Source organism: Bidens hawaiensis, unplaced genomic scaffold (genome assembly GCF_021521415.1).
Source record: "Bidens hawaiensis isolate Kalapana, Puna unplaced genomic scaffold, B.hawaiensis_p1.1 tig00011311_1, whole genome shotgun sequence".
NCBI lineage: Eukaryota > Viridiplantae > Streptophyta > Magnoliopsida > Asterales > Asteraceae > Bidens > Bidens hawaiensis.
In genome coordinates this window covers 228,145-249,422 of record NW_027491882.1, presented here as the reverse complement: position 1 = coordinate 249,422, position 21,278 = coordinate 228,145, and the positions used below count along the sequence as shown (strand labels likewise).

Here is a 21,278-nt window from a genome sequence, read left to right as displayed (position 1 = left end):
CAAGCTTTTACCCAAGAACAAATATAAGAACAAACAAATGTAATTAAATTTGATGAATTTAGATTTACAGTATGATGAATTTGAAACGCAAACGACAACCGGGAATGATAATATGAAATCAAATCCGCAATATGATCACAAATTCTCCTAAGATAAACGAGAAGAACCGAAAGGGAAATAATCATATACACGTTGTACACACTATTGCTTTGTACACAACGTAGCCCATAGTCTCCAACTTTAACCCAACTTATAGACCAAGTTCCAAGCCCATCAGCTGCTGGATCAACTCCAAGCCCGCTTGTCAAATATCCAAGTCTCATTAACAAGACAAGAGCAACTTAAGAATTAAAACTAAAACATACAATTTTTTAATATACCAATTGAACTTAGATGTATTCTAACATAAAACGTATATGCTAACTTCAAATCTAACTTTGTAAATATGATATATATCAATTTACCAATTACACCTAATTACACTGGGTACTATTTTTTAGTTATATGTGTTTCAGATTTATCTGATTCATGGTTTATAATAATCAAATAGTTTTCTTTAATAACTTATGTTCGTTAATATTTTTAAAAGTTGAACATGCAGTTATATTTAATTTCTTTCTCTCGACGTGATTCAAAGTGCAGTATTCTTTTAAGTATTGTAAGCTATATTGTGTTCGTACCTTATCATACGGTACCGTGACGAACCGAACCTACTCTGGCCAAACAGCACATGTCTAGTTATTAATGTAAGCGCTACCAGTATATGCTTTTATGGTTTTTATAGCCGTGTTTAATTTGTTTTTCGACATTCCGACATAAATTTTGTTAAAAACATAGTTGAATTAAAAAAAATTTTGATATCGTAAGTTATATAAGTACCGGTACTTTCGTATCGATACCCTGACGAACCCGAACCAGTTAACCCCCGTCAATTTTATCTACAATGCTTGTCCACCATTATCTAGTTGGTACTACATAAGCGAATCATAATCTACTCATGAAATTTATGGTTTGACAACACACGCATGTTCTTTCCATCAACAAACTGAAAGAAAAAAAAAAAGATAAAGATAAAGACGCATGATATATACTGATTTACATATAGACAAATGCTTGATTTTGTGTTTTTTTTTTTGCGAAAAAGTATGCTTTAAATCATAACGGTGTAACTTTTGATTCATCTACAACTCAAAATTAAGATCCCATCATAATTGTTCTGTTGTGAAAATAAAAAAGTGTACTTAGTTACCTTAATCCCTTAAGCCGATTGACGTAGTTCTTTCAATTACTACAAATGATTACATATATTGTTTTTTCTTTCTAAAGATATTACATGACTTTCACTCTACTCAAAAGTAGTGTTTAAATTTTGGCTTTTAAACCGATAAACAAACTTCAATATGAAAATATAGTCGTCACATGAAACATAAAAATAAAGATGGGATTATAATCACTCATGAACACATGATCTTGAAACACATTTTTACATCGTCAATAATTTTCTAAAGATATTACATGGCTTTCACTCTACTCAAAGTAGTATTTAAAATTTGGCTTTTAAACAGATAAACAGACGTCAATATGAAAGTATAGTTGTCACATGAAACATCATCCTAACACACATGAAACATAAAAATAAAGATGGGCTTATAATCACACATGAAACATGAAGAGGTAGGTCCCAGCAGAGCCTAGTTGGACCCGCAAGACTCACCTTGAAGAGAGACGTCTGCGCAAGGACCAACTGGTTCCGCAGGACCCACCATGCTCAGAGATGAAGACCTTGTGCGCAGTACGCCAGCTGTTACCACAGGGAAAGCCTCCCAATAGTGAAGTACCCCGCCTGTCCCCGCAGCTGCGGATACAAGCCATCAGGGAAGGCTACCCGCACTAATAGCAAGGCTACACGCACAAGGCACTAAATAATTCAGTGTCACCTGAAGGAATGAGCAAGGCGGGAATACTCCCGCCCAAATGAGCCAATCCGTATGCTTCTGGAAGATCTTTTGTACTATACCTGCCAAGGTATGGACAAAATAGACAAGATCTGACCAAAGCAGCCCATGAACCAATCACAGGGTGACAGCTCACCGACAAACAGTACGAGGAGCATGCTCTAGTACTGTTTGTCACTATTAGCCGCTGCCTACTTACCAACCCTTGTCGTGGCACGCACATAGCCTGCAGTTGGTGGAAAAGGAATAGTACACAGCCGGCCTGGTCACTATCAGCCGCTGCCTACCCACCAACCAGCATGGCACGTGCGTAGCCCGTAGTTGGTAGAACATGAATATTATACAGCTGGCTGTACCTGCTTGGAAACCTACCTTCGGCTATAAATACTCCAACACCTTGGAACGGTAGGATCACCTGGTATTTTACCTTCACTAGCTATTTCTCTCAATATACACTTATATTCAGAGCAATCTAGTCTGATTCTCACGCCGGAGGGTGGTCACAAGGAGGAACCCCCCCTTCTCAGTGACGAGCTCACGGTGTTTGTTTTGCAGGTCATCTGAAGAACATCCTTCTTTGCCGGACCTAACCCTCGTGGGAAACATCTATTTAACCCCCAGATTATCCGTAATCTGCCCGGGGTCGATTAGTGTTTCTTCATTGGCGCCATCCGTGCATAAAAGCTAGAACTAATTCTCAGTTTTTTCAAAATTTCTGAAGAAATGGTTAACGTTACTCCGGTCCCAAGGCCAGTAAGTGACCAAGAAACCCCGGTAACCACAACCCCAGCTACTGGGGGGAACACCGGCGGTTATACAAATTTTACGAACACTACCCCGGTTACCCAAGCCGGGGCAAGTGCAGTAAACAATATTTCACTAGGTTCAAAGATGCCCAGTTGGAGAAACAGGCGAGGCTCCCTCGCCAAACACTCGGTCAAGTTAAGGCGTGGGCCGAAGCACGTCAGAAAGAGTTCCAAGCTGAGTTGGATGAACGTTTGCGTTCACTCCAACAGGCTGACGAATTCGGAAGTACTCGACAATAGCTCAACAAGAACAGTGAGTGCGAGTACTCGGACGATGATCGGGAGGAATCCGACACCGACGCAAACCCTCGCCACAGGGCGAAAGGGAAGCGTAAGGAAACGGACTTCCAACCAAGAAGGAATTTTGGAGAAACCTTCAAACCAAGGAACGCGGGAGGAAACCCACGTGACTTCTCCAAAACCTTTAGACCAACTGCCGCAAATGCGGGAACCTCCAAGTTTGCAAGGGACATTGCGGAAGCAATCGCCCCAAGAAGTACCAAACAGATGTCCAACATCGGCACATATGATGGTATATCCGACCCAGACGATCATTTGAACATATTCATAGCGGGGGAAACCGTCAGCAACTGGACGGAACCCACGTGGTGTTATATGTTCCAGATGATGTTGGTTGGAGCAGCCAGAGTGTGGTTCGATCGTTTACCGGTCCACCACATCTATGATTGGGCGGATTTTCAGCACAAGTTCAGCCAACACTTCAGTCAACAGAGGAAATATACTGAAGAACAGTGGACGATCCTCAACTGCGCCAGAGAGGAGGATGAATCTTTACTATACTTCATCACTCGCTTCAACTCCAAAAAACTGAGTCTGGGCGACATAAGTGAAGATCTTGTTCGCGCCGCTTTCATCCAGGGTGCCGAATACCCAGAGCTTATCCGCACGTTGACGGGTAAGGACGGCATGCCATCCACATGGGATGCCATCATGACGGCGGCCAAGCGCTTTGCCGAGACGGAGAAGCAACTGGGTAGGGACCTTCCCCAGAGTACACATCTCTACACGCAGAGGACCAGAGAAAACAATGTTCGGATCGCCCGACAGAACAAAAAGAGGAAGCTAGGTATTTGGCAGTCAAGGGTAAACTTTGACACCTCATCCAGCTCTCGCCCTCTTATTAGCGGAAGGGATAATACGCACCCTTCAAGCCGAAAACACCGGTGGACGCCACTCACCAAAAGCGTCACGGAGATATTTGCCACCGAAAAACTCCCATGGCCAAAAGCTCCAATGATCCGGCAACGCCCTAATGCGGATTAGAGCAAATTCTGTGACTTCCACGGGACAAAGGGTCACAGTACAGAGGAGTGTACATCCTTGAAGAATATAGTTGAAACATTCGTCAAGGATGGAAGACTTGCACACCTTGTGGCATCAATCAAGAATGGAGGGAGGAATGAGAAACGGTACAAAGGCAATGGACGAAAGCCCGTTGACATCAGCATCCACATGGTTCATACTAACATCACAGGAAGAAAAAGACGAACGACAGAACCATGCGCGTGGAAGGAAGCTGAGGTGCGCTTCCCGCGAGTGCCAGGAGGACCAAGCAAAGAAGGCCCTATCGTCATCAAAAGTCAGCTGGGGCACTACATCACTTCACGCACTCTTGCTGACAACGGCGCCTCGTCAACGGTGATGTACAGGCAGTTCTTCGACAAGCTAGATGATGAAGACAAGGAACGCCTGGAAACGGTCTACGCCTCGATGGAAGGGTTCGACGGCAGCACAAACACCCCCCTGGGTATCCTATCTTTCCCCGTCACTCTCTCGGACGGGAAACACTCCCGCACAGAAGAAGTGGACTTTGTCGTAATGAGGAAGCCACACCACACATACGACATTCTCTTCGGGAGAGACGGGATGGCAAGATTCAACGCCGTGGTATCTTCAGTCCACGGCATGATGGGATGGCCAACAGCTGAGGGTGTAGCGATGATCACCGGCATTCCCCAGGTATGCATCGCATCTGTCTCATCTAAACCCAAACCAAAGATGGCTAAACCAACTATCACCGAACCTGAAGAATGGGCCTTCAATGGCAAATACCCTGACCAGGCCGTTACCATTGGCCCAACAGTCATTGATCCCACGGTCACCTTACTCAAACGCTTACTACTGAAAAACGCTGACATCTTCGCATGGACACCAGCTGACATGACTGGTGTACCTCGAAGTAAGGCAGAGCATAAGCTGAAGTGTGACCCGGCTTTTACGCCAGTCATACAAAAGCGCAGAGTAATGGGGGCGGAACAAGCTAACGCGTGTAGAACCCAAGTCAAGGAACTCCTTGACGCGGGCATTGTACGCGTTAGCAGATATCAAACATGGGTTGCAAATCCCGTCATGGTACCGAAGAATAACAAACAATGGCGCATGTGCATAGATTTCAAAGACTTAAACAAAGCATGCCTCAAAGATTGTTATCCGTTACCCGAAATTGATCTTAAGGTAGATTCGTTAGCACCGTTTCGCCTTAAATGCTTCCTGGATGCGTATAAGGGGTATCATCAAATCCTCATGGCCGTTGATGATCAGGACAAAACCGCTTTTCGGACGCCCGATGGCACATTTTGTTATCAAATGATGCCATTCGGACTTAAGAATGCCGGGTCCACATATCAACGCTTGATGGACAAAGAATTCATTGCCCAAATTGGGAGGAACTTGGAAGTCTACATGGATGACTTGGTTATCAAAAGCCCTGACGCAGAAGCGATGTTGAAAGACATCGAAGAAACTTTCAACACGCTCAGGAAGATAAACATGAAGCTCAACCCGAGCAAGTGTTCCTTTGGGATGGAAGAAGGGAAGTTCTTAGGGGTCATCGTCACTAAAGATGGCTTCAGAGTGAACCCTGAAAAGGTCGAAGCCATTATCAAAATGGAATCACCTACTACCATCAAGCAAGCTCAGACACTGAATGGACGACTAGTTGCACTTAACCGCTTTTTGGCAAACCATGCGGATAAGTCGTTTCCTTTCGTGTCAACATTGAGGAACTGTTTAAAGAAAACGCACTTCCGCTGGACACCAGAAGCGGAAGCAGCTTTTCAGGAGATTCGGTCACGCTTGATTGAACTCCCAACGCTCACAGCGCCAGAAGCGGGGGAGGAATTAATCCTATACCTTTCCGCCACAGATAGAGCAACCGGAGCAGTCCTGCTAGCAGAGCGGAAAGGCATCCAGATGCCAATCTACTATGTTAGCTGTGTCCTAACAGACGTAGAAACCCGGTACTCCACCCTGGAAAAATTAGTCTTAGCACTTGTACAAGCTTTACGCAGACTGAGACGATATTTCCAGGGTCACCCAATCACCATTCTCACCAACTTCAAACTCGTAAACGTTTAAGGCAAACCCGAATTATCGGGACGTCTAGCCAAATGGGCAATTGAGTTGGGGGAAAATGCGATAAAGTACAAGCCAAGACCAGCTATAAAAGGCCAGGTCCTGGCCGACTTTATTGTAGAAGTCCCCGCTTCGCGGGAGAAAGAGTGCCAGGAGGAGGCCCAACCCTCCCCAGCACAGGACATCAATGATGTCTGGCGACTCTACACTGATGGAGCAGCCAGCAACGAGGGTTCAGGCGCAGGGTTGAAATTAACCAACCCAGCAGGCCAAGAAAACACTTACGCTATTCGACTGGACTTTCCAAGTACGAATAACGAAGCCGAGTACGAAGCATTCTTGGCAGGGCTGAGAATTGCGCGTAAAATGGGAGTGAAAAACTTGGAAGCCCACGTAGATTCCATGTTAGTAGCCAATCAGATAAACGGAACGTACACGGCCGTGAACGACACAATGGCCCTATGCCTCGCACAAGCAAAAACCCTTATGCGCGATTTTAATGATTGTAAAGTCATACACATCAAGCGTAGCGAAAAAAAATCTGCGGATGCGTTAAGCAAGCTTGCATCATTAGCCTTCACCCATTTGGGAAAGGACATCCGCATTGAACTCCTTGAAGCACCATCTCCCCCGCACAAGGAAATTTGTGTCATCCAAACCGGTACAGAAACGTGGATGACACCAATAATAAATTACATTGCAGCGGGTATACTACCAGAGTCAAAAACACAGGCAAGAAAAATACGTTGTAAAGCATTAAACTATTAACTCATTGATGACATCCTTTACAGACGTAACTTTCTTGGCCCACTCTTAAGATGCGTGGACAACCAAGATGCTGACTACCTCCTAAGGGAAGTACACGAAGGCATTTGTGGAGTACACGCAGGTCCACGCGCTGTTGTAGCTAAGCTAAACAACACGGGATACTTTTGGCCGGGGATGCATATGGATGCGCTGGCATACATCAGAAAGTGTAGGTCTTGCCAGCTCTACGCACCCAACACGCATCGCCCGAAGAATGAACTTGTTCCAGTCACCTCTTCATGGCCATTTCAGAAGTGGGCCATCGATGTGACAGGCCCATTTCCTACAGCAGCAGGAAACGTTCAGTTCCTAGTGGTAGCCATCGACTACTTCACCAAGTGGATAGAAGCAAAACCCTTAGCCCAAACAACCGCAAAACATATTAAAAAATTTATTTGGGAATTTATTATTTGTCGTTTTGGACTTCCACAGACTTTGGTGAGTGATAACGGCACCAACTTTGCTGACAAGAAGCTACAAAAGTGGTTAGAAGAACTTCAAATCACCCACACCTTTACCTCAGTAGCACACCCGCAAGGTAACGGTGAGGTGGAACTTCAAATCACCCACACATTTACCTCAGTAGCATGCTCTAGTACTGTTTGTCACTATTAGCCGCTGCCTACTCACCAACCCTTGTCGTGGCACGCACATAGCCTGCAGTTGGTGGAAAAGGAATAGTACACAGCCGGCCTGGTCACTATCAGCCGCTGCCTACCCACCAACCAGCATGGCACGTGCGTAGCCCGTATTTGGTAGAACAGGAATATTATACAGCTGGCTATACCTGCTTGGAAACCTACCTTCGGCTATAAATACTCCAACACCTTGGAACGGTAGGATCACCTGGTATTTTACCTTCACTAGCTATTTCTCTCAATATACACTTATATTCAGAGCAATTTAGTCTGATTCTCACGCCGGAGGGTGGTCACAAGGAGGAACCCCCCCTTCTCAGTGACGAGCTCACGGTGTTTGTTTTGCAGGTCATCTGAAGAACATCCTTCTTTGCCGGACCTAACCCTCGTGGGAAACATCTATTTAACCCCTAGATTATCCGTAATCTGCCCGGGGTCGATTAGTGTTTCTTCAAAACATGATCCTGAAACACATTTTCACTTCGTCAATAATCTAAATACCGTGTCTAAGGCCTGTTGATTTCCAATTTAAAGTAGATTACAAATTCCTTTCGTATTTTGTTGATCTGCATCAATAAAACTTAGGGCTGTAAACGAACTGAACGAACACGAACAAGGCCTTGTTCATGTTCGTTCGTTAAGAAAATAATGTGTTCACAAACATTTACCGAACGAGATTTTATGTTCGTGTTCGTTCAATAAGGAAATTAATGTGTTCATGAATGGTTCACAAACACAAATAAAATCGGAAAAGCCTAGAGATTGAGACTGATGTATTCATCAATGTTAATAATGAAAGTCTGTAAGCGAATCGAGTGAACACGAAAAATGGCATGTTCATGTTCTTTCATTTAACTTTAAAAGAACACAGACACTTAACTGAACAAATATTTATGTTCATGTTCGTTTATTTAAAAAGGGACATTTGTGTTCGTTTGTTTAAAATTTAAACGAACATAACTGAACAAAGATAAACATACATACATGAACAAAGGTAAATGAACAAACAAACATATACGAACTTAAATGAAAACACCTAAATGAACACAAATTAACAAATATAAAACTTTTAAGCATAAACGAACATAAATGAATAGACATAAATGAACATAAATAAGCGAACGTTCATGAACATAAATGAACGAACGGAACATGTGTTCATGTTCGTTCGTTTAATTAAACGAACACAAGTTTTTTATTCAAGTTCGTTCGTTTATTAAATAAACGAACTTCCCGCCAAACAGTTCACAAATGTTCACCGAATGTTCGATTCGTTTACACGCCTAATAAAACTTATTCTCTATACGATATGTAAATACAACTGCTTCTTATTTGAAAAAAAAACTTGTTTGAAATGGTTTTAGGCATACCGGTAATAATGTGTTAGAATGAGGATATGTATTTTCATATGCCAAGAGTTTACTGGGTTTTTCTATCTCCACCCAAGTCAAATTTCTACTAACACCTTAATCTACTAATAATAATTAATATGAATCATATTAGCCAATAGAATTTTAGCTTTAGATAGTTATTCATTTTTCTTTTTCCTTTCTTAATTACTTTTGTTGACCAGGTATTTACATATATATGCTATTAATTTTTACTCCCGCCAACTTAACACTTATCACCCATCGAACAACAAATTTTCAAAAAAGAAAATTAATTATTCTATTAATCTTATAAAAGGAACTTTTCTCAATACCAAATCACTCCAAATATTGCAAAATCAGTTATCGGGATTTCATTCTTTGTTATTTGCATCAAGATTGTTTAGTAAGCCAAAACTCCTAGTTGTTGATTATCTTTATTTACAAAAAATATGATATTTTAATTTATTTTATATCCAACAAAAACCATATCATTCAAAAACGTCAACATGTATATGCAACATCTAGAATCTTATAAGCAACACAATCCTTGTAGTCGCAATAAAGCTTTCATACACATAGAAGATAATTGTTAATTTTTACCTCATATTTTTGATGTCATCAATTATGTTTATATAAGAAATATCATTTTGTTTGTATCAGTGTTAAATGATTTATAATTAAGCCTTTAAAGACTTTGGGTTAAGAGATTTTGTATTCAAGTCTCATATACGACAAAAAAATGAAAAGAAATTCGTCGTTAAAAATAACCTTACGTGAATTATGATTTATAATTAAATTGTAATTTTTACCTCTGTAATTTATAAATTTATATAATATGTTTGCGTATAACCATTATAAATTATGTTACTTGTCAGTTAAGAGATTTTTAATCTTTTGAATGACATTAATATAGTTTTTGTTTTTAACCAAAATTATCTTTTTTAATAGCTGAAAATTTAATATGAACAGGAAAAAAATTGAAAATAGGAAAAGGATATTAAAGAAAAGATTACATTTATGAAAAGCAATAATTAAAGAAAGATTGTATTTATTTATAATATTTTAATATGATATAATAATGAAAATAGATTAGGGTGTTTTATGCCAGGGTGCATAAAGTAACACCATTAACTTCGAGAATAGAGTATATATATCATGGGAACTCGAACTTCATTTGAGTTGGAGTATGCTTCCATTTCAACCAAACGTTAGTAGTATGCTTCCATTTCAACATCCCATATCAACCACAACTCCTCATGTCTCCCACCCCTCTCTCCCTCCTTTGCGCTCTTCTTCTTACTCTTCCTCTTGCATCATTTTCACCATCAACACCACCACCACCACCATTCATAAAACCTACATCCGCCAAAACCCCATTTCATCACCACCCATAAAACCTACACCCGCGCCACCTCCACCACCATTTATAGAAAAGATTGTTGTCGGTGATGACTATTATTATGATAATAATAATAATAATGAGACCAATACCGATACTATAGCGATAATGTTGATGATTATGATGCTGATGATGATAACGCACTTTTCCAGCTGGCGTCTCGGGTCAACCCGAACCCACCACCCGGAGCACCGAAAAAGCTCGCATTCATGTTTCTAGCCACGGGACCATTGCCGTTAGCTCCACTCTGGGAACGTTACTTCAACCGAACCAAACGACAATCTATACAACATATACATACACTCCGACCCTAGCCTCCGAGACGACCTTCTTTACCAAGGCGTGTTCGCCAACCGCACCATCCCATCCAAACCCACGCACCGCCACACCCCCTCACTCGCCGCAGCTCACCGACGGCTACTCGCGCACGCCCTACTACACGACCCATCAAACTACATGTTCTCCTTACTCTCCCCGTCTTGCATCCCGCTTCACTCGTTCGATTTCACTTATAAAACATTAATAAAGTCGAAGCACAGCTTCATCGAACTCCTCGACAACGAGACCACCGCGTGGTGGAGATGGACGGCGCCTGGGTACACGGTGATGCTACCGGAAGTACCGTTTGAGGAATTCCGAATTGGGTCTCAGTTTTCGGTTTTGACACGTCGGCATGCCACGGTGGCAGTGAACGACACGCGTATATGGTCCAAGTTTAAACTGCCGTGTTTGCATAAGAATGTGCACATCTGTTACCCTGAGGAGCATTACTTGCCTACGCTCATGTCCATGGTAGACAGGAGTGGATGCGTGCCAGCTACGCTGACGTTCGTTGAATGGAAGGGTAGTCATAGCGGTCACCCGCGTGCGTTTCACAGATCGAAAGTGGGCCCGGAGTTAATCAGAGCCATCCGTGTACGAAGGCCGAGGTATGGTGATGAGGAAATCAACGGTTCAGATGTGTCTGTGACGAGACGGAATGACCCGTTTCTGTTTGCTAGGAAGTTCGGGTCGGATATGGTGGGTGGGTTGATGGATATAGCTGATGACGTGATTTTCTGAGATTAATGTGAGTGAATATAAGGTAATAAATCCTGGCAAAAGCGGGAACAAACCCGTGCTTTATGAAGCCCCACACCCCTCAGCCTTATTTAATTCTTTTTATTTATAACAATTTATATCTTACACTGCTCACAAATATTCAAATAAAGAATTTGAATAGACAATATCAAAATATTTTTGAAACATTTTAGTGTTTTATTAAATATAATAATTTCTTTTGAAACACTTCTTGTTAATTCGATATACATTAATGAATAATTCATTTTGATAAACAACCCCTTTTAATGTATATATCATGTATTCTTTTCTAAACCATTTAAATAGTTCTATACAAATCTATGTACCATATAAATTCCACATTTTAAATATTTCTAAACCATTTATAAATTTTTAAATATTGCATCACATTTATTGAATATAGTTTATATTCTTATAAATGGATTTGCTATTTTTCCCCTTTTTTAGATTAGGGAGTTGGTGAATACAAAACTAATTAAATTTTCATGATTTTTTAATCAATTGAAAACGTATTTGATTTAAGTTTTGCTGGTAGATACAAAAGTCATCAAATTTCATGTTTTTTTCCATTACTTGGAGATATATTTGATTGAAACATAGGTGAAGTATATGACCATAGATGCCCTATGGTTCAATATTTCATTGTATTATATTTATAAAGGCATTTTGCCATTTTAATTCTTTTATTCATCCTTTCCTTTTTATATTTTTTTAATTCAAACATGAAAAAATGAATCTTTTTATACTGTATGTCTTTTCTCAACCACCTTTTTGACTTTTGTCTTTTACACTTTTTCTTTTTCATTTTTCAAATATCTTGTTAATTTTGCTTAAGAAATCTTGCATATTACCAATCATCGCCGCCCTCCGTCACACATTTTTGCGATCATCACCACCGTCGTCCTCTGTCACCACCTCCTTGATATCATCGCCACCGCCCTTCATCACCACTGTCACTTTTTTTTTTTTGAAAATTCCAACAGATTTTGGGAAAACAACTCAAAAGAGTACTTACTTTAAAGCTATATTAGTTTGCTTGTTTATTCTTTTTCCTCTTTAAAATTTAAATTGAAGCAACTAAAAGAAATACAAAAACTAGTCTTTGTTAAAGATAATTTCAAATTGCTAAGTCTACGTGATCATATCCATATTCCAAAATCCATATGCGTAATTCATATGATTTTTTCAGATAGTTTATATATATAAACATATGTTTTTACACATTAAAACATACATTTATAGATAGACATAACATATGTTTTAAAAAACATATGTTTATATTTTAAAAAAATTGAATAATAATATTCCAGTAAAAAACATATTTTTTGTACATTAAAAACTCTAAGACAAGCTACCATACGCTTTTGAATATTAAAAACATGCATTTCTAAACAACAGTAACATTCATTTAAAAAACATACGATTACGTATAAACTCTGAAGACCACCCCACCAGTCTTATTTTCTCCGGTACAAAATAAGATGAAGATTTAATACAAAATTCAAGATTTCTTCAAAAATCGCAATAAAAACTAAAAAAATTTGAATCTTTTTAAGGGTTGTCGATAAAAAAAAGAATGAAACTCATTTTCTATTCTAAATATAGCAAATTTCAATAAATTTAGCGTAAAATTCACTTTATATGAATAAATTGAAAATACTATCAAAACGCCAAAAAACTCACTGAATTATCACTTACATCTAAAATTGATCTTGAAAAGTAAAACCATTTGGTTTGTTTACAAATTTTTTCTAAATTTTGTTTTATAAAAACCAACTTTTTGTCAAACAAAAAAAAAACCCAAAAATTATACTGTCAAACAATCATTACCCCTCAACAAATTTCTAGAAACCCTAAATTTCGATTACGACCCTAACTACTATTTGAACCCCTAAACCGATAATCGATTTTTAATCTTTTTTTTTGGTTGATGAATCTAGAAAAACACTGAAAAACTGACAAATCAAAACATTTTATATAAAACAATCATATGTGAAACCACCAAAATCAACAATCGATTACACCGCGCACTAAGGACGAAAATGCACCCACACGTACCGATTAAGTAGTTGCTGATACGAGTTCTCAGCTTTCCGGCTTCTATTTTCTTGGAAATGCTATAGGAGTTTCTCTCTCTCCACCAAAAAAGAAGATGAATAGGTTTGATTTTGTGAGAAGTTTGATTTTTGAAAATATAATCTGCCTGGAATATGAGAATGAAATGATGTTCTGAGTGTCTGCATGAATGCTTATTAGTGACATAAAGCAAAAAATTTAAATTGACTAAGTGGTCTTTTGTACCTTTTTCATGTTATACTTAATTACATAATAGTACTTTTATGATTCATCCAATCTCAACCATCCATCAAGATCAATGGTTATTATAGAGTTTCAATGATTTTCGCGAATTTTTGTTTTAACCCTATAGTTTATGAATTTTTTTTTATATTCAACATTATATATTTAAAATAATCACCTTTTATAATTTTTTTTCATAACAAAATGCTTTTGCTTGTTTATATATTCTATATTTTTTTTGCCCTTAATATACTTGTTTATGTTAGCATAGTAATAAAGGCTTATATTTCGGTATAAAGGTAGGTTTTATAGTTGACGGATTTCAGAAACAATTCATTCATTTCTTCTGTCATCTACATAGGTGTTATGTCATTAGTTATTAACTTATTATCTTATCTATTTTCACAATATATACACTATTTTTACATATTCTAGTAAAATAAAATAACCGAGACACATGACACTTGAATATTCATTTAAAACATAAATTTGCTGCTCAAAGTACTATTCTTTTTTAATGAAAACATATTTATGTCAGTTTAATCAAAACATATTAATCCATTATTTAATCAAATAACTAATTACCTAAATTATAAGGATTAAAAATATGCATGTATTTATGTCAACATAATCAAGATATTCATATTTTTTAATGAAATCAGATATAATTTAATCCATAATGCCCCATGGGGGTGTTGAGGGAGTTATGGGGGCATCAAAACTCCCATGGCGCCTCACTACACATGGTCTTCATGATTCCAACCAAACATGCCATATTTTCATATATATTCCCTTTTAGGCATTGTCCATCGTCTGAACAAGTCATGCTTTCGTATCCCGTTTGAGACCTAGTCTCATCACTTTCGTATATTAACCATTGCTCTTATATGAGTATGTTGATTATTTCAAAAAATAAAAAAGAATTATGCAAATCATCTAAACCCTTGCGTTTTTGTTACTTATTTAACAAATCTACAAGTTCAACCGAATACTAATATCACATCATTTGGAGAAGGGAATGTGAGAAATATATAAGTAGGAGGAAATGAGAAGTACAAAAGCAAATAAAAAAATTCACTAAAATGGGTGAAAAGGACTGGGCACGGATTAAAGGTGTATGAGCCAAATATATTAATATGTTTCTTTGAACTGTATATATGAGTTACTACGTAGTACATACAACCAACTTTAGCATGTCTTTCAAATGTTAAGCTGTCAAAAAGAAAATTTTAATTTAACTGAATTTTCTGACTTCTTTGACAAAATTTGATTTTACTAGTCTTTTTTTTTTGTGTGTGTGTGAATTTATTCCTAGACTATTTTAGGTCGTATTAGTTAGGTTCATTATATTAATGACAACAAACCCAAAAAATAAATTAGTAAAAAAAAATGAAAAACGACAAGGTGAGATCCACAAGGTGTCGCTTCGAGTCAACACGAATTTGATCATTATCGGATTAGACGACCATAACTAATTTTGCTGCCTTGAAACAAGCAAATTTCCTAACGGCCGAAGGCCGAATCATTTAATTGATGTTAAAAAACAATGAGTTTGATCTCACATGCTAATTAAGTTTTTGTTTTCCAGTTACAAACACGTTTTAACAAACTGGATAAAATTGGACATGATGCCATTTTGCTCATTATCTTCCTCACAATGGTCCACATTATCATGCTTAATATAAGGGAGATTTATGGTATCCAATGCCAAGGCTAAAGAAAAATACATCCAAAATTAAGATAACAATGTGTTAAACAGAAATAACAACACATTAGAGAAGAAATTCAAATTGAATCTTGTTAACATTGTTGTTCTTCCATAGAGGTTCTTCAATTGTTAACAAGAATAAATTCTAAGTCACACCTGATAACAAAAAAAGAAGTCAACCAATTGGAGAATCTGCCTCTCGAGGGAGATTCTCCATTTGTTCATTAAAAATTACGTCAACCAGCGGTTGAATCATCTCCAATGGAATCAAGCAACTTCAGGAACGCCTTTGGCGTATTCAAGGATCACACCAGTCTAACCCTAGCCAAAGTTGCAACCTTTTCGGATCTTCGAGTTGCTATTGTTAAGGCCACGGGTCACAAAGCTTGTCTAGCAAAAGAGCACCACATCCAAGAAATCTTAACCCTCGCGTCATATTCGCATAATCATGCCGCCTCTTGTGTTGCAACCATCTCTCAACGCTTATGCAAGACTAAAGATTGGGTTGTGGCCTTAAAAGCACTCGTCTTGATCCAACGTCTTGTCCAAGCAGGAAGCCCGGATTTTATGCAAGCGGTTCTCTTAGCAACAAATGTTAATGGCACACACATATTGGACATGTCAAACTTTCAAGATGCGGCTTGGGCTAATTCATCAGATTTTTCGGCTTTCGTACGAGCCTATGCTTTGTATCTACTTGAGCTGCTCAATTCCCCGATACAAGAATACGAGGGAAGGTATGGGATGTTTTCGCATACAGAGGGCGAAGATGTGCATCTAAGCCCTGGAACCCTTGTGGTTGGAACAAGTCCAGTTTGGAATATGCAAAACATGCAAATTTGTTCACGGATACAACATTTAATGAAACAACTTGATTCCTTTCTTGCTTGCCAACCTACAGGTAACATTACTAGTCTGCTTTCTATGGGTCAACAGTTTAATTCAACTATTATTACTTTCTACTTATTTTTTTTATTTCATATACTTGTCAAGTAAGCACCCTAAATGATGATTTTATATCCCTGTTGATGATGATTCAGGTGCTGCAAACAATAATAGGATTGTGGCAATGGCTTTATATCCACTTGTTAAACAAAGCTTCCAGCTTTACCACGAGATAATGGAGATAGTGTTTATATTGCTAGATCGTTTTGAAGAACTCGATATAGTAGACTCCATGGATGTGTTTGAGATATTCTGTCGAGTGGCAAAGCAATACGACGAACTGGACAGTTTTTATTATTGGTGCAATGATGCCAACATTGCAAGGACTTCAGATTATCCAGAGATAACCAAGATTTCACAAATGAAACTAGATGAAATGGAAGAGTTTATCAAACAAAAGATAGAATTAAAGCAATATGAGCTTATTCACGAACCAAAACTTGAGCTTGAGCTCGAGCCTGAGCCTGAGCCTGAGCCTGAGCCTGAACCAATACGCGAATCAGAACCAGAACCTGAACCTGAACCTGAACCAGAACCAAAAGCAGAACCACAGGTTACACAACATCTTATTTTAGTTGAGCCAATGCCAATAACTGAAGAATATAAAGAGACAAAGACTCAAGATATAGGCGACTTGCTATGTTTTGAAGATGATGCCCCAACAATACAAGACCATTCTGACCAAATGGCTCTAGCATTATTCGGCTATGGTTTAGTAACTGAAACTATAGAGAAAACTGCAACTCAACCATGGGAACCCTTCGACGAGTCTGCTGATTGGGAAACGGCTCTGGTTCAAACAGCGAGTCAATTATCAAAACAACAACCATCCCTTCATGGAGGATTAGATGCATTGCTTCTTGAGGAGATGTACCATCAAGGAGCAACACAAACTGCTATTAATTCAGGGAGTGCAAGCATTGTCGCATTTGGAACCACTGGAATGCAAGCACCGCTAGCATTGCTACCTTCAACTTCAGCCAACGGCACTTCACCGGGTGAAGACCCCTTTGCCGCGTCATTTGCAGTGCCGCCACCTTCATACGTGCAAATGTCGGATATTGAGAAGAAACAAAGGTTACTAACGGAAGAGCAGATGATGTGGCAACAATATCAAGGACAAGTAGGAATGGCTACCATATGTATATGAAAATTGGGTTGATATATGTGTGTGTGTATGTGAACAGTACTCTTATGAACCCTAGCTAGCCTTATCCCCTTGATTTAATTAAAAAAGAAAGCAGACAAAACACCAAAAGTATGTATAAGCTAGTGGATTGTAACAACATAACGGCTTCATCATACTATTATATCTTCTTTTTTGAGTTTGTGTCTTTTTTTTTTAAATCTAGTGTTGAGTAATTAACTTTTAAGTTATTCTAATATGGATTTATATTGCAACATGAAGAAATTAGTTCCAAAAAAATATACAAAGTTAGCCGGTGAACAATGGTAGGCTTTCTTATTCGATGAGGAATCATGATGATAGAGTCTTGACACCATGTTGACAATCACAAATGCTAATGATGATGCTAAGTGTAAACATAATGCAATTTACACTAAACGTGAATGTGCGAACTGATTCAATGTGGATTAGACCTGCTAGCCCTATTGATACCAATTGGAATGACACAATGAGTAAAGGTTAAAAAAACCTTTCTTGGGACAGTTCCTCAAGTAAAATTTTTAACCGTGAATTAGCGAAATTAAAATCTAAACAACAGGTTCCAAGATCATAACCTAATGGCATAAACTTACAAAGCAAAAATTCAAATCGATAATTCATAATAACCAGGCACTTTTCACAACAATAGGGTGTGCACGGTTTGGTTTGATTTGGCTTGGTTATTCCCTAAAATAAATTAACCAATCGATTTTCTATAAATCAGCTCGGTTTGTTCGGTTAATTTTTGGTTCCTTTAATAACCAAAATCAAATTTAAACTCAAAGTTTTACTTAGAAATACCTTAAATTGATGCATATATACATGAAATGAAGGCCAATTTAAATACATTAAATGGAACCGCACAATAATCATTAAGTATTAGCCTTTGTGATTTGAACCGTGTCTTCCTTAGATTTAAGGTCACGATACGCAGATCCATAAAGTGGCAATATGGCAAATGTGTTCTAACGCAATTTGTGTAAGCGTCGTAGGCCCAAATTAACCATAAAATGTTAAATAGGCCTATAATTCCTAGTTTTAATCCCGCTTCTAAAGTCCAAACCTCCAGCCCAATGCTCGGTCCATATCACATTAGTTGCTCCATATCCGTCTCCAATCTTTACTCTCCACTTCCACCATAAAGCAACTGGAAACCAAAAACAAGGCAAAAATAGGAATTTCCTTTATTAGTTTTTATTCTTTTATAACGTTTCAGTACATTCATTGGCTTTTTTATTGAGAAAAGATAATACTCTTTTTTTTCCTGAATATTCTGAACAGAAATTAACGAAAACAAGTTGTTTTTAAATACAAATATTTTTGGTCTCATAAATGGTTTTCACAATATTGTCAATCAAGCTATACATACATACATACATACATACATACATACAGGGGTGGGTTATTGGACAATAATGGCTTATCGTACATTACGTACGCGACCTTCCAGATCGTTTGATTAAAAAACACGCAGTGGCAGTTTCGTAAATAACCCAAACTAGTTCTTGATCAAAATCATTGATTACAAATCAATTCTAATCCAAATTATAAACTCATCGCTCTATCTCATCCAATTTCTAAACCCTAATCAAAGCTTAAAGTATGAAATCTCTAAAGTCATAAAGCAAAATCAAAATGAAACGTTGTTGAACATCAATAATATTCAAAATTGATAAAAAAAATGATGATTTAATCAATCAAATTGATGTATAGAAGGATTTAGATTCATTAATCGATTACTATACTTAATTGAGCTTTGATTACGATTTAAAATATTACGTTTAAACGTTCCGAATAAAATGAAAGACACTAAAGCGTTCTGAACAAAACAAACACCTTTAAACGTTCAAGTTAAACTTTTTGACAAAAAACGAACACCTTTAAACGTTTTACACAAAATTAAACAATCTGACCAAAACGAACACCTTTAAACGTTTAAATTAAACGTTCTGACAAAAAACGAAAACCTGTAAGCGTTGAAGTTTAGAAGTTCAGAACAAAAAGTTTAAAAGTTCAGAACAAAAGGTTTAAAAGTTCAGAACAAAAGTTTAGAAGTTCAAAACCCTAATCAGAGCTCAGATATAAAATTAAACGTTCTAGACAAACATTTAAACGATCAAAAGCTCAAATTTGAAATTAAATTATCTGTAACATGAAATTGAACGCTGAAATCACTTCATATAATCTCGTAATCATCAAGAAATCATCAATCGACCATCGATTTAATCATCGATTTCATCATATGAACAAATCTAGAACGTATTTAAAGTTTTGCAAATGGGTGTCTGCAAATAATGTATTTCAGTTCAATTCAATTGAATGGGTGTCTTCAAATGGCGTCGGTAACAATGGTTGAATCGGCGCAACGGTTAATTAGGATGGAAACGAATTGAAATAATTTACAAATTTGCCACTGCGTGCCTTTTGAAATCAAGGATCAAGGGTGTCGTGTACATAATGTACGATAAGAGATTATTGTATCGGATCCTTTATATCAATGTTGTAAAACTCCCGAGTAGACGGCCGAGTACTCCCCGCCTAGATCGGGTACTCCCCCGCCTCGGCCGAACACTCCTTAGGTATTTTCCGAGTAATCCCCGACTACTCCCGAGTACTCGCAACTCTCCAGTCGACCGCCTAACAACTTTTACAACATTGCTTTATATATATATATATATATATATATATTTGGGGAGGGTTAACGTACAAATGAAATTAACGTGCTAAACATGAGAATCACGTAGAGTAATTATATATACAAGTAGAGTAATTACGTAATTACTCTATGGTGTAATTACATAATTACTCTACTTGATTCTCACGTTTAGCACGTTAATTTCATTTGTATTTGATCCAAACCCTATATATATATATATATATATATATATATAAGTATATGGGAGGGTTATCCTAAAAATAAGTAGTTTCCTAGGAAGAATATGAATAAATCATAGTCATTGGATCATGTTAATAAATGGTTGAGATTTAAAATTACCAAAAACCGACATAGTTTCATAGAATTACTCTTTCACCATTATAACCGACATAGTTTCATTGAATTATTCTTTTACCATAGGTTTTAATGCCAAAAGTCAAAAATCTATTGGTTCTTACCATTCTTAGGAAACTTTTTATTCTTATTTGAACCCTTTTATATATATATATATATATATATATATAGAGAGAGAGAGAGAGAGAGAGAGGGGAGATTTCAAATGAAAACCCCTTTGAGTTTTAAGAACTCGAAAGAACTCAGTGTAACGATTTTTTTTTTGCAAATTTTTTTTACACATGCGTAATATATGTAGGTTACATACACGTAAAAAAATTACATGTTTTTTTACGCACCGAGTTGACTTTTTACACATGTGTAACGGACGTAAAAGTTAGTGTAACCACTTACATCTTTATTCTATCTTCTACTTTGACTTTTTTGCCACATTTAATCTCAACTACATATTCCAATCCATTTAATTAAATGTGTGGCCTAGAATGGAGTTCTTAAGTTCTTAAAACTCAACATGGTTCTCAAAAACTCCCCCCTACACACACAGATATATATATATATATATATATATATAGGGGAGATTTCAAATAAGAACCCCTTTGAGTTTTAAGAACTCGAAAGAACTCAGTGTAACGATTTTTTTTTCGAATTTTTTTTATACATGCGTACTATATGTAGGTTACATACACGTAAAAAAATTATAGAATTTTTTACGCACCGAGTCA

At 37.5% G+C, this 21,278-nt stretch overlaps 2 pseudogenes; both read left to right on the top strand.

The window, feature by feature from the left end:
* The first annotated feature begins 10,207 nt into the window (after positions 1 to 10,207).
* LOC143537723 (glycosyltransferase BC10-like) lies at positions 10,208 to 11,419 on the top strand (annotated as a pseudogene).
* Positions 11,420 to 15,512: 4,093 nt separating this feature from the next.
* LOC143537732 (putative clathrin assembly protein At1g03050 pseudogene) lies at positions 15,513 to 17,531 on the top strand (annotated as a pseudogene).
* Positions 17,532 to 21,278: the final 3,747 nt, after the last annotated feature.